The following is a 14,498-nucleotide window of genomic DNA, read 5'->3' as shown; positions in this document are numbered from 1 at the left end:
AGGTAGGAGCCAGATTCCTCAGGTCATTGTTGGTGTTGTTAAGCATTTAGAATATTTTTCTTGCTCTGTCATTATTTTTAATTGATACATAATAACTGTATATATTTATGGGGTATAGTATGTTATTTCCATATATGTATACAATATGTAATGATCAAATCATGGTAATTAGCATGTCTATCACCTCAAACCTTGATCATTTATTTGTGTCGGGAAGCTTCAAAATCTACTCTTCTAGCTATTTGGAAATATATAATTAATTATTGTTAATTACAGACACCTTGTAGTGCTATAGAACACTAGCACTTATTCCTCCTCTCTCACTATACTTTTGTATCTGTTAGCATTTGAATTCTTGGTCCAAGAGCAAAGGTGTAACCACAGGGGAATGAATCACTCAGATTTTGTAATTTCTCTTTGTCTACATTGTAGAAAATGGTTTGGAGGTAGATAAGACCAGAGAACAGAGCAAGGGGAGGATGAAAGGTGAAAGAAGACAGCGCTCTTCCTATCTTGGTGGCCTTGGGGCTGGGTGGTAGTGTTGACTTTGTCCTTCGCCTGGTGTCAACGATCACTATCCCAACCACATTTATCCCAATATACCTCAATGGGCTGTAAGGACCCATTATGCCTCTGTCAACTATGAAATATCTAGACCTTTTCAAGTGTCTTTTTTTTTTTCCTTGAACCATATTCATCTGGAGGTTAATACCTTGTTGGGTAAAATAATTAAACTTAGCTCAAGTACAGAATGAAAGGGAACTTATTTGTTCTATCATGTTGGGACTGGAGAAATAATTTGATGTCTGTTTCATCCTCACCTTTTGAGTTAGTTTTTGCCCCAGAGTCTGAGAGAGTTGTCTCAAAGGAAATCTACCAAAATATTTGTGGATTTAGAAACACTAAAGGGAAGAGAACATTGTTCTGCAGTTCATGTTCCTGACATTTCAGAAGCTCGGGATCCCAGGCTCTCAGGTTACAAAAGGTCTTTTTTCTTCTAAACACGTTCCCTTAAGGTGTCAATGTTTGATAATGTGTCCAATAAACATTAATGCTTCAAACAAACACAAACACCCTTTTTGACACAGGAACAAAGCTGGAACTGTGGGACCTTAAGCATCAGCAGGCATGGGTGTGTTTTGGAGAGGGAAAAGTCCTCCTCAGATCACATGGGTTTCTGGGTAGAGAGGGACAGCTGGATTTATCCTGAGTCTTGTGAATTATCTGCTGTGTGGCTGAGTTTTGTGGGAATTAAGCCAAAATCAAAATAAATAACGCATGTAAGTGTTTAGCACACTCCTTGGTATATGGTGGGCATCCAGTAAGTATTGGCTATTATTAAGAGCTATGGAGTCTGGGCCACATGCTAAAGGACATTCAGCAGTGAAACTGTTATGGGTTGCTGTAGGGGGTAGGGATGTATGTTGCATGGGAACAATCAGGGAAGGAGGTCCATTTTCAGCATCACCCCAGGGTCAGATGGCATGACACAGACACAGGGACCGAGAGAGAGCGAGAGAGAGAGAGAGAGAGAGAGAGGCAGAGAATGAGTCCCTCCTGTTATTGTCCTAAACCCACATTCACTGAGGGCAGCCTCTACTCCACTACTGCAGTAAAGGTTCTCCTGTGAAGCCACATATGCAGCAGCCCTCCCTCCAGCACCTTGTTTTCTCAGGATCTGTTTCTTGCTAGGCATGCCACAGATTCCCAGAGCATTTTATAAATTACAAAAAGCTATGCAATAGCAAGGTATTACTATTACTGTGTATCCAACTGGTGATGTTATCCCTATAGACAGGATATGTTGGGGACACCCCGGGTCTCTTCCTCCCCACTCCTTCCCATTTTGAAGCACATATTTATGTTTATCGATCGTTACTATATCCAGAGCTTGGTCTTCTCCTATTTCTTCTACTTGTTCCTTGCCAACATCCCAAATTTCATTAAGGATCTCCTGGGAGACCCAAAAAGTGGTGGGAAGAAAATGCAATTCTGAAGTGCAAATGTGGGATGATGGAAAATCAGGAATCTGTTATAGAATTTTAATTTAAATACACCGTTGGCATTAAATGCACTAATGGTGAGGGGCTGAGTCATTGAGCACTAGAATTCCACATGCATTTGATAATGATGGTTTCTAGTGGGTAATTACGTGGCTGTGGCCGCCATGTTTTTCTTGGAGTCTTTGTGATGCTCCTTCAATTTGCTCTTCCTGTACTCACTTGTCTTTCATTCTTGTCATTGAATATTTTGGGTATATGGGACAAAAATAAGAATGCAAGCAGGCACCGACCAGCATGACAAAGATGAAACAGATGGAAGATGCTTACTGTTGGCAAGGATGTGGGACAACTGGAATTCACATGCACTGCTGGTAGGAGTATGCACTGACCAAACCTTTTCGGAAAAATGGTTGCTAGTATCTACTAAAGCTGAAAGTAGCTATGCTATTGTTCAGCAAGTCCACTTGTAGGTGTGTACTTAACAGAACACAGAAAACAGTCACCAAAAGACATGTAGTAGAATGTTCAAACTTCTCAAAACTGGAATTACTCTAATGCCCATCAGCAATAGATTGGATAAATAAATTCTGCCATGTTTGCAAAAATGGGATGCTATATAGTATTGAGAGTACATGATATAATTCTAAATTACATGCATCAATATAGATGAATCTTATTTATAAACGTAAATGTTGAGCAAAAAAAGCCAGATGCATGCACAAAAATACACACTCTATGACTGTAGTTTGTATAACAAACACCACTGATTTGTGCTATTAGAAGTCAGGATAGCAGGTCGAATGTGGTGGCTCACACCTGTAATCCCAACACTTCAGGAGGCTGAGTTGTGCAGATTGCTTGAGGCCAGGAGTTCGAGAGCAGCCTGGCCAACTTGACAAAACTCCGTCTCTACTAAAAATACAAAAATTAGCTGGGTGTGGTGGCAGATGCCTGTAATCCCAGCTAATTGGGAGGGTAAGGCACATGAATCGCTTGAACCTGGGAGGTGGAGTTTGCAGTGGGCAGAGATGGCACCCCTGTACTTCAGCCTGGGCGATAGAGCAAGGCAGCATCTCAAAACAACCAACCAACCAAAAGAAGTCAGGATAGTAATTAGTATTAGTGACCAGAAGAAAGCATTACTGGGGACTTCTTGGATGCTAGTCAGGTTCTGTTTCTTAGTCTGGGTGCTGGTTGTAGGATTGTGTTCAGTTTGTGAAAGTTCATTGGACTGTATGCTTAAGGGTATTTTCTGTATACTGTATTTTAATAAAAAGCTTTTCTTTCAGTTGGCAAGATTAAATAAATTATTTCTGCCATCTTTGCAGCCCTGGACACCATTAGTAATTTTTATGGAACAAAGCTAGCCTGCAGAACCAGCCAGCTACAGACAATTCCTCTAGTCCTTACATTTATACATTTCATACAGAAAATAGCACTTTCCCATCATTATTTCAGAATGGGTTAATCAACATATTCATCTAAAAGATGAAGCCAGAAATGTCAGCTACACAGAGCTGTTGCAAATATTAACTAGCATCTTGTATATAGATATAGTTCCTGGCACTGGCAGGTATTCGGTATGGTGGCAATGCTGAACCCCTGATTCCACTTGGAATAGAAGTCAGGATAGCAGCGTTCTGTGCCAGACATTGCTCATAAGCTCAAGATACGCTTTTTAAGTAATCTTGTTTTATCCCATATCAACTCTATGGGGTAAAAATTATTTCCGTCATTACCCAGATAAGGTGACTGAGGTTCAGAGAGCCAGATGGGCAAGGTCACAGAGCTGGAGGAGGTCCACGGATATCTGAACACAGGACTTTTCCAAAGTTCATTCCACAGGAACACGCCGCCTCCCAATTAGGTAGAAAACTACCCGAGTTGTACTTTAATTTCTCTAAACATAGTGGTTTCCTTCTGAGGTAGAAATCATCTGCTCAGCTGGTTTCGGAGTACCATTTTCCTTGTTGAGTTGACTTAGTGGTAAAAGAAGTTTTGAATGAAGTGGGCAGAGAGATCCGGAGAACAGCAGGGAAGTCTCCAAGGACCTTGTGATTTTGGGCTGTCACTGTGGGAGTTGTTATGCTTTGCAGTAATTGCATACTGGATACATAATTCTAATTTTCATGGAGTGGGCTGCCCAGACCCTCCAACTTTTAGTGCTTGTTGACGTAGTTTTATCAATTTTATCAGTTTAGCAACTAAAACACACTTTCCTCTTGGTCAAGAGTTTCCCAGGAGTATACTAGCAAAAGTGGGAGATGCAAATTTGCGAATATCCACTTTTGCCTCCACTGAAAGGAAAATAATAAAAAGTCCAGGTACTGGCCAAAAATAACTTTCACTAAAGCAGACCCAGAAGCCCAGCCCTGGTCCTTGCAACCAAGATATGATGTGGTCTGCCCTCTTTGCAAGTTGAGCTGTGCCAACATCTGTTGGCCTGTTGCCTCTGACAGCTACATAGAGAAAGACATGGGAAAGAGATGTGGCAGAAGAACCAATATATGTGGTGCCAAGCATCACTGTAGGTATCTGCAAGTTGTATGCCATGATTTAATTTAGAAAGAAAAATTGAGGTCACAGAAGGTAAGAAACTTGCTTAATGCCACAGAGACGTTAAATGGCAGAATCAAAGTGTGGGCCTCTCGCAAGAATTGGCAAACTTTTTCTGTAAAGGGGCAGATAGTAAATATTTCAGCTTTGTGGGTCACATGGTCTTTGTTGCAATTACTAGTCTCTTCTGTTGTAGTGTGAAGGCAGCCACAGATAATATAGAGGCAAGCAGTTGCGGTTGTATTCTAATAAAACTATTTATGAACACTGAAATTTCCAATTTCATGTAATTTTTGTGTCTTAAATATTATACTTAAAATTATATTTAACTCTTTAAAAATGTAAAGACCATTTTTAGCTTACAGGTATACAGAAACAGGTGGTAAGACATATTTGGCTCATAGGCCACAGTTTAGCTGACCCTTTGTTTTATCTGATTTGAAAGCTCACGCAAGCTGTTTTGACTTAGCAGGTTGTTTAATCTAAAGTTCTTTGGAATAAAAACCTCCCTGCCAAGTAGGACTTGGCTTTATGCTTAACATGCTTTGACTGTTGAAAAGAGACCTTTGGCACACATTGAAGGGATAGTGAGTATGTATTTGTTTGTGTTTGTGTGTGTGAGAGAGAGGGGATAGAAGGAGGGAGGAAAAGAAAGAGGGAGGGGAGAGAGAGAGAGAGAAAGAGAGAGAGAGAGAGAAAGGAGGGAGGCACAAAGAACAGAGAACAGAAAGAATTAACTCAATTTTTTCTCTTATACCAACAAACAGACTTTGGTGATATTGACTTTTCTATTTTCAAAATCCAAGATGTCTTGCTGTTTTCTAAAATAAAAGTGAATTAATGTCAACATTAAAATTTTTTATCAAATTGGGAGAATTTTGTCATCTGCTTGACATTTGGCAAATGAAATTCAATGGTGCCTAATTAAATATTGTGAATGTTAACACTGAATCAAGAGTAGTCTCAGGGAGGTTTGCAAATGATATCGACTGAGGTTTGTAGATAGTATTGACTGAGGTCCTCCATGTTGTCTCTGCTTCATTAGGTGATGGAGATGCCAATCCGTGGAAACAGGTGGCACAGCTATGTTGGTAGCTATACTAGAGGCTTCTTGGCAAAGATTCCTCCAGGGAAGGAAGGTACCATCAGAGAACCATGCACGAAGACAGGGAAGAAATGATTGGAATCATGAAACATTAAACTGGGAGGAAGCCTTAGGCAAACCTAACTCATGAGAAAACGGACACCCAAATGTTACCAAGTTAGTACCAAAACCAAGGCTGGTATTTGCATAAATATGCTTTTCTATCTAGTATCAAGGCCTTCTTAATATTGTTAATAGGCCTTAAGCTTGGTTTGTCTACATAGAAATCAAAATAACAATTTCAACCCATGAAAGAAGTAAAAGAAGTCTCAAACAGTTCTGATTTCCTCCAACGTGACTATTTCTGATATATTACAAAATAACAAAAATCAAATTCAAAGAATGAACTTTTTGCCCCTATTTTGCTAATAATGCTTTAAGTAAATGGATGGCCTTTCTAGTCTTTCCCAAAGGCCCCTAGATTAATTGTTAGTGACATTGCTAGGAAACTCCCATGAAATCTTGTAGGTCCATGGAAACCATGCATCAGACTCTAACATTTTGTGCAGATCACATGCTATCATGTGAAAATGTTCTGTTCCAAAGTCCCCTGGAACTTGGGATGCATTTTTCCTAGAGAACAATGTTCCAAGCAAAGATCCATTGGATTCCCCAAGTGGCTGACTGCAACGACTGTGCTCAGAAGCTGCTGAGGCTTAAACTTTCAGCCCTTTGAGAGGCAGCTCGAGAGACTGGGAAACTAGAAGAGGCTCTGCTATATCCTGTACTGCTTTTGGGAGATCTTGGCAGCCCTTGCGTAGAGAGAGGGAGGAGGATTGGTGGGTGTGGGGGTTTGGTGGGGAAGCTAAGGTCCTCCTTTGGAAACAACGGAGGAAGGCTCTATGTTAAAGGGGAAAGGAGGAGACAGGAAACCTCCATTAAATTGTTTATAAGTTGAATTGTTTCTAAAGCCGGAACTGACAACTGTGTTTTTACAAAGTAGAAAAGGATGCAATGAGTTCCACAGTTCTCATTCAGGCATATACAGTGCTTAAGAAGATCAGAGTGCAGTTTTCTTTGGGCAGGTAGGTTTCAAAAAAAAAAAAAATAATTGAGTGTTGACACAGTGTATAAATTCTTCCAATTTGAAAATTATTGAGGGTTATTACTGATGCCATTTGAACAGTACCATAACATTCATGGATTGTGGAATGGCTCAAATCGCTGCCTAAGCAAGCAATTATTTTGTTTTTGCTTCTGCAGTTAGACAAGGAAGAATGTTTTGCATTCTATCAGCTGGGCTTTTATTGTTTTTCATGTTAGGATGAATGTTCTTTGAGAGATGGGGTCTTGTTTGAGGAAATGTCAAGTTGTCCAGTTTAGATTTATTGGTGATTGTGGCAGGTGCTAAATGTTTCAAGAAGTTGGTGTATGCACTTTTTTCTTTTCCCCTGGCAGACTTTCCTGGAATCAGGATATGTTCTCCGCAGGAAGAAAGCAAATGTGCTATACTTAAAATTCAGTGTATGACAGAAAAACCTAAAGAAGACTTATAGTAGATGAATTTACATCATCTGAAAGGTATTTTATGCACCAATTTCCAAAGTTAGGGAAGGCCACTAATCAATGGACTGCCACTTAAGACACAGGCATTGTCTATGGCGTCTGGGTGGGCCAAAGAGGCAAGATTTGTGGGAATATCATGAGAGTTGCTGGCTCTAAAATATTTGCTCTCCAATGTCCAGAAATTCCCGCCTTTGGAATAGTCCTTGGAGAGACAATTTTCTCCAACTGAGCCCCCCTTTCCTACTATGCATCCTTACGAGCAGGTCAAATTCAATGTGAACTTTTGGCAGGGACTCCTTTGGAGGTTTACGTTTTATCTTAAAAATTGGTAGGAACTTTGCGTCTTTCCCATCATATATTCCTGTTTTATGTAACATAAAATTATCACCCATTTGCAAATCTTTGAGTGGAAATGAAGCTTCAGGAGGATGGACCATATCTCTTCCACAGTCCGGGCCACTCTGCAGAATACTCTCTTGTCTTTTCAGGAGCAGGGAGATCCTACTTTGAGAAATAAGGACTTCAGTCCTTGTTCAGTTGGTAGTCTGGTCACTGTCCTTTGAAAATGTACAAATCCTCTCCTGGAACAGTAATACATGAGTTTATTTTTACATTAGAAGGAGGTACTTTATCAAAGGAGTACATTGTCATTTTGGAAAACAATATTCTGGGCCTGGAAAGATTGTAAACTAGAAAATCTTTGGTGATGAAAAAGGGCAAGATTTGAAAGTGTGGGATACTGTGCCGAAAGGGTAACCTTACTTGAGGATGTGGGGAATCTGGGCTGAAGGGGGAGGATTTGGGTGGGGCTGGAGGAGAAGCAGATTCAGAGAAAAAGGAAGGAGGTATAAGCCACAAGGTTTGCCCAAGGTTTTCTTAATGGCTTTCCATTCTCCCAAATCTATTTCCAATCTCAGTTTCAGTCCTCAGCTCTATCTCCATCTCCTCTGTCCAAGTGGCAGCATCTCCAGCTTGGAGAATCAAGTTCACATGTCCAAAATGCCAACTCACCTGTGAGAAACTTTGCCTACTTCTTATCATGCAGCATTTCTGTCTGCTCATTCCTGTGTGGCTTCATCCCTCACACTGCCAACCATCTGTCTCCCTGTTCCAGCAAGAAACTGGGGAGTCTTTGTCTTTTCCTTCTTCCCAACCTCCCATGCACATGTGTAGTTGATCATGAAATCTGACCAGGCTTAATGTAACCTTTGAAACATTCTTTCATTCTCTGTGGAAATTACAGTTCCTGCAGGAAACTGAGCACTCAAAGGGCTGAAAGGTGGAGAGTTTAATGAACAGTTGGCTTCCAGAGTAGGGAGGAGGAAGCTAAGTAACAGTGGCAAGGTTGGATGCAGTGGCTGACATCTGTAATTCTAGTACTTTGGGAGGCCAAGGAGGCCAGATCACCTGAGTTCAGGAGTTCAAGACCAGCCTGACCAACATGGTGAAACCCCGTCTCTACTAAAAATACAAAAATTAGCCCATGTGGTGGCGGGCACCTGTAATCCCAGCTACTCAGGAGGCTGAGGCAGGAGAATCACTTGAACCCAGGAGGCAAAGGTTGCAGTGAGCCAAGATCAAGCTGCTGCACTCCAGTCTGGGTGACAGAGTGAGACTCCATCTCAAAACAAACAAACAAAAAAACAAAACAGTTGCAAAAGACCCAAAGGCAGCTGCAGGATGCCTTTACCATCCTTAGGAAAATAAGGTGCAAGGGGCGGCAGTGGGAATTCCCACAAGTACCTGATCTCTAAGCTTGGAGCTGTGGAAGAAGGGCCACCTGATGGGAGCTAAAACAGGGGATGCAGCCGCTGCCAGGACTCTGGAAAGGTAGGGGCAGTGAGGGACGAAAGCCAGGGAGACAATCGCCACCATCATTTGCTCTCCCTCTTCTCATCCTCTGGTCTCCTGCCAGTGCTTCCAGTTGGCAAAGGCCAACCAAAAATCACAGGGCAAAGGAGTTCGACGCTGCAGGCCACAGATGGGAGGCAGGCTCCTGGGGGTACGAAGAGTGCAGAGAGGGGAGCAAAAGGGATCTGGTAGGGTAAGCAACAAATGGAGAATGGCCAGCCCAGATTCAGCCCCTCCCTTCGACACCTGAAAATTCGACCTGAATTCAAGACCATTATTTCTTTCTTGGATGGCTGGAAAAAGCAAACAAATAAACACACTTCCCAGTGGTCCCAATTGACTTCAGCGTGTACTCTAATTTCATTATGTAAACACCATTTCTTAACAATTTCAGTGCTGACAGATGGAGCTCATGTGTCAGTTAATAGGAGAAAAGCAGCATCTATGAGCACAATTCCCCACGCTGGAGCTCCTCGCCTATCTTCCCCCCTCAAGAGCATACACGGGGCTGCAAATCGAACAGATCTCACATGATGATTAGGGAATTATCTGTATTTCGTTAAGAAAAATCACTTGTAAACTCTGTTTGAAAAAAGTATTGAAGGCCGGGCATAGTGGCTGATGCCTGTAATCCCAGCACTTTGGGAGGCTGAGGTGGGCTGATCATGAGGTCAGGAGTTCGAGACCAGCCTGACCAACATGGTGAAACCCCGTCTCTACTAAAAATACAAAAATTAGCCGGGCGTGGTGGTGTGTGCCTGTAATCCCACCTACTCAGGAGGATGAGGCAGGAGAATTGTCTGAACCTGGGAGCAGAGGTTGCTGTGAGCTGAGTTTGCGCCCCTGCACTCCTGCCTAAGTGACAGAATGAGATTCTGTCTCCAAAAAAGTATTGAAAACACATCCTTGGGGTTTAATAGATATTCGTAGGGAGTGCTGAACAGGTATTTGTTAAAGGGGTAAATGTTACTTGTGACACTCACAATTAGTGGATCTTTACACGTGAATGTGTTGAATATAACCAGACCCCTATAATTAGACACACTGTTCTAAAATGAATTTCTAAGGTACGAATCTAATCTAATCACCTCTTGACTCACACAGGCTGGTAGCTTCCCATTGTCAAGAAGTTCTTAACATGGTGGAAAAGATCTCTTCATCATCTCAACCTCAAAGTCTCACCCTGGTCTTTCCAGGTCTCTTCTCTTTCCTCTCCTGATACCATCTGTTCCCATCTACACTAAGATCCTTATCAGTCCTGGAAGAACACACCCAAAGCCGATGATCTTTTTGTGCCCTCTGTACGTTCTCTCAACATTTGGCATTTTTATGAACACTGGCCCAAATTCCAGCTGCCAGCACCTGACACTCTGTCCAAGGGCTTCTCTGACCAGCACAACCCACTCTGCCCATGTGTGGGGAGGCTTCAAGTGCCAGGGAGTTAATGGCCCCTGGAAGCATCCCTGACCAATGACTTCCAAGAATGGATGTTAAATACCTCCACTCTTTTCTCCTTTGAGCAAGATAACTCTGAGGCACGTGTTTGACGTTGCTTCATGGAGTTCCTCAGCAGGATTAAGTTCCAGTTGCCCTCAGTGGTAACTCGGGTTTGATTCATCCTGTGTTTGCTTCCTTCCTTTCCTGTCTCACTTCCTCACTTCCCTATCAGTGTTTCCCTGAATCACCTTCCAAAGAAACTACTCACATTGGAATCCTTACTTCAGGGTTGACTTTTGGAAGAACCTAACCTAAAATATTTCAGTATTCTCTTTCAGCATTTTCTTGCCTTTGCATAAGGCATTGTTTGTGTCTGGATTCCCCTTTGTTTCTTTTTAAACAAACATTTAAAATGACACAGGAAAACAAAGAATAAAATGTTTCTCCTTCATCACCTATTCCCCTCCCTTCTCCCTCTCATCCTGGTCTGCTTTCCTTCCCAGAACTAACCACTGTTTGGTATACATACTTCCAAATTTTTTCTTTATAGCTACACATTTAAAAGTATGTAGATATACAAATGTAAATACATTTACCAATCTGTGTATACAATGATAAGTGAATTTGAACACATCCTTATACACAGTCCTTTTCACATGAATGAAATCACATTATACATGTTGCACTGTGACTTGTTTTTTTTTCAATAGTACAATACCCTTAGATTCCATAATACAGTGTGATATACTATAATTATTGAAACATTTCTCCTACTGATGAACATTTAGGATGCTGATACTTTTTCCACTGTTATACAAAATTCTACAATGACTATCTGAGTGCATATATCTTGCACACATGTGCCAGCCATCCTGTAGATGAGTGTCTGTTTGAGCTTTTTAGTTTTCAGCAATAGAAAACCCAACTTCAGCCGGGCGCAGCGATTGACTCCTGTAATCCCAGCGCTTTTGGAGGCTGAGGTGGGCAGACCACCTGAGGTCAGGAGTTCCAGAGCAGACTGGCCAACATGGTGAAACTTCACCTGTACTAAAAATAGAAACCTGGTGGCAGGTGCCTGTAATCCCAGCTACTCGGGAGGCTGAGGCTGGAGAATCGCTTGAACCCAGGAGGAGGAGGTTGCAGTGAGCGATTGTGCCACTGCACTCCAGCAGGTGTGACAAGAGTGAAACTCTGTTTCAATAGAAAAAAAATAAAAAAAAAAAAAGAAAACGAAAAAGAAAAAGAAAACCCAACCTCAACTAGCTTAAGCGAAAGCAAATTTATTTGGTGAAAGGGCGGATCTGGTTTTAGAATCAGCTACCAAGGGCTCAAGAAGTGTCACAGGGACTGGTCCCCCCCTCTCTGCTGTCCCCCACGTCATGTCATTCTCCAGGTCTTTCCTTTTCTTTGCCAAGAGTTCCAGGCTTCTACCCTCAGAACTCCAAGGCCATTGGAAAACAGAGGGCAGTTTTCTCTTAGTTGCCCAAGGAAATATTCCCAAATTGTATCAAAAGCCCAACTCTAGGTTAATTATTGTGGCTGGGGGATGTAATCCATTCATAGGCCAGGGCTGGCCAGGTGTAGTGGCTCACGCCTGTAATCCCAGCACTTTGGGAGGCTGAGATGGGTGGGTCACTTGTGGTCAGAAGTTTGAGACCAGCCTGGCCAACATGATGAAATCCTGTCTCTACTAAAAATACAAAAATTAGCCAGGCATGGTGGCGGGCACCTATAATCCCAGCTACTTGGGAGGCTGAGGCAGGAGAATCGATTGAACCCAGGATGTGGAAGTTGCAGTGAGCCAAGATCACGCCACTGCACTCAAGCATAGGCAACAAAGCGAGACTCCTTCTCAAAAAAAAAAAAAAAAAAAAAAAGCAAAACAAGCAAACAAACAACAAAAAAACCATAGGCTAGGGCTAGGCATATGGCACCTTGTGACATGAACTGGACATGGGGAAAGGGAGTGATTCCCCAGGGTTAACCTTGCTCCTATCACTAGAAGGAGGAGGGAATGCTGTGTGACAAGGAAAGGAATTAATGTCCACTTGAGATGAATTTGAGATGGATGTCTGCAAGTGGTAATAGAGGATTAAAAAGTGGGCGCATTAAAAATTTTGATAGCTACTGCTATCAAAATTGTATCCCAATTTATATTCCCAGTACCAACAGTATTTGAAAGAGTCTGTCTCTCAGAGCCTGTAGACACTGGATATTGTCAGTGTTTTAAATTTCAGCTGATCTGATATCTAAAAATGGTATCTCACTGTTCTAGACTGTTCTAGTATGGTGTTCTAGGTGAACACTCTTTCATGTGTTTAGCTGGCCTTTGCATTTCTTTTTGTTTGAACTGCCTATGCATATCTTTTGGTCAAAATTCAATTGAATTGCCCTTTTTTATTGTGAGAGCTGCTACAAACGACACTAAAAACGGAACTCAGTTGTGTGTGTGTGTATGTACACACGCATATGTTTATAATATATATGTTACTTAGGGTTTATAGCAGCCCTGTGAGCTCCTTGAGGGTGGCACCTTGCCATAATACAGCCTGACACCTAATGCAAAGTAGAAATCAATAATTATTTATCATACAAATAAAGAAACAAATAAGTGAATGAATGAATGAGTCAATAGTGTTGACTGCCTTGTATTGTCCTAGGCCTGAGAGACGATGAAACATCCTTGTTCCTGTATACTTTTCTGTAAGTTTCTGGAAGTTTCCCTGTAAAGCATCTCCGTAAGTTTTTCTATAGGCTGTGAGAAGCACATGAGTCGGGTTAATAGTCGGGTTAAAAGCAATTTTGAATTGCTTTTCAGAAATGGCCTTCATATTCCTTTGCACTCATCCTGTTGATAAGAGCAGATGGCCTACTGCATGTGACTCAGACTCGCACACACACCTCCGCTCCCTTGAAGTGCCAGCCCTGGAGCTTTGTTGAGGCTCGCATCTGCCACGGGAGTCAGCTAGTACGTTGCCCAGTTCAACATCCATCCAGGATTTCATAGGAACTTGAGAATCATTGTTTTTGGCTTGAATCCTGGGTTTGAGGTTTCTTCGTGTAGGAATCTGAAAAAAGGATTTGGAAACGTTGTTGTCTCTAATCCCAAAGTATGTATCTGGGAGGCTGCCTTCGCCATCACCCACCTAATAACTCAGGCTCCTGGGGTCATTTCGCTCAAGTGCGTTCATTCCTCTGGTAGAATCAAAAGAAACTGATACAGGCGACAGAGTACCTGGGTTCTAATCTGGCTTTGATGAATGAGTTATTTACCCCTTACAGCCCCATTTTCCCTGTCCTAAAATGATATGGTTGCAACTGACGATCTCAAAGTCCCCGTCCAACTCTACAATTCAGAGCGGAATTCTGAATTCTGCTCTGCCACCAAAAGCATGTCCTCAGAGCTTTGCCTATTACTCATGAGAATGTCAACGTCTGGGTAAATAGATATTTTGGGGTCAGCTCTAAAAACCCAGAAGTACGTATTGTATGTTGATTTTGGCACATGGACAAGCCTGAACAGGGCTGTGTCAAGCCTTTTGCCATGATAGCTGCCGGAAGAAAAGCCAGGCGAAGCAGTCTGGGTGAGCTGCTTGGAATGAAGAGGACCAGCCCATGTCCCATGGCACAGATGACCTTCAGGAGAAGTGGAGGAGAGCAGCTAATGTAAAGAAATCGTTAGCATCTATGTTGGAAATGGCTTATGACACTGTCTCAAAGCCACATTCTCAGACAACAGGGAAAGCTGTAAATAGATCCACACAGTTATCCAAGCATAGCAGAGTAAAAGTAAAGGAAAGCCAAATTAAACAGGCTCAACCAAAGTTTTGAGTGAAAGTGTTGAATATTGCTCATGCCTTCAGAATGGGAAGCTCTATTTAAAATATTCACAATGGTGGGTCCTCTGGAGGTGACTACAGGCTGGTAGGTCGGTTCTATCTTCCCCCTAGGAGCCATCTCAGCAAAGAAGAATCAGAGGCAAAGACTCAAAGCGAGGACCT

The 14,498-nt window shown here is 42.1% G+C and overlaps 1 long non-coding RNA gene across 1 annotated transcript; it reads left to right on the top strand.

The window, feature by feature from the left end:
- The first annotated feature begins 5,090 nt into the window (after window positions 1-5,090).
- On the top strand, window positions 5,091-5,979 carry LOC111546487. Its single transcript, XR_002732794.1, has 2 exons — window positions 5,091-5,146; window positions 5,605-5,979. It is a non-coding gene; the product is annotated as an uncharacterized LOC111546487 (long non-coding RNA).
- The last annotated feature ends 8,519 nt before the right edge of the window (window positions 5,980-14,498 follow it).

Source organism: Piliocolobus tephrosceles, chromosome 20 (assembly GCF_002776525.5).
Source record: "Piliocolobus tephrosceles isolate RC106 chromosome 20, ASM277652v3, whole genome shotgun sequence".
NCBI lineage: Eukaryota > Metazoa > Chordata > Mammalia > Primates > Cercopithecidae > Piliocolobus > Piliocolobus tephrosceles.
This window is presented reverse-complemented; position numbering and strand designations above follow the sequence as displayed.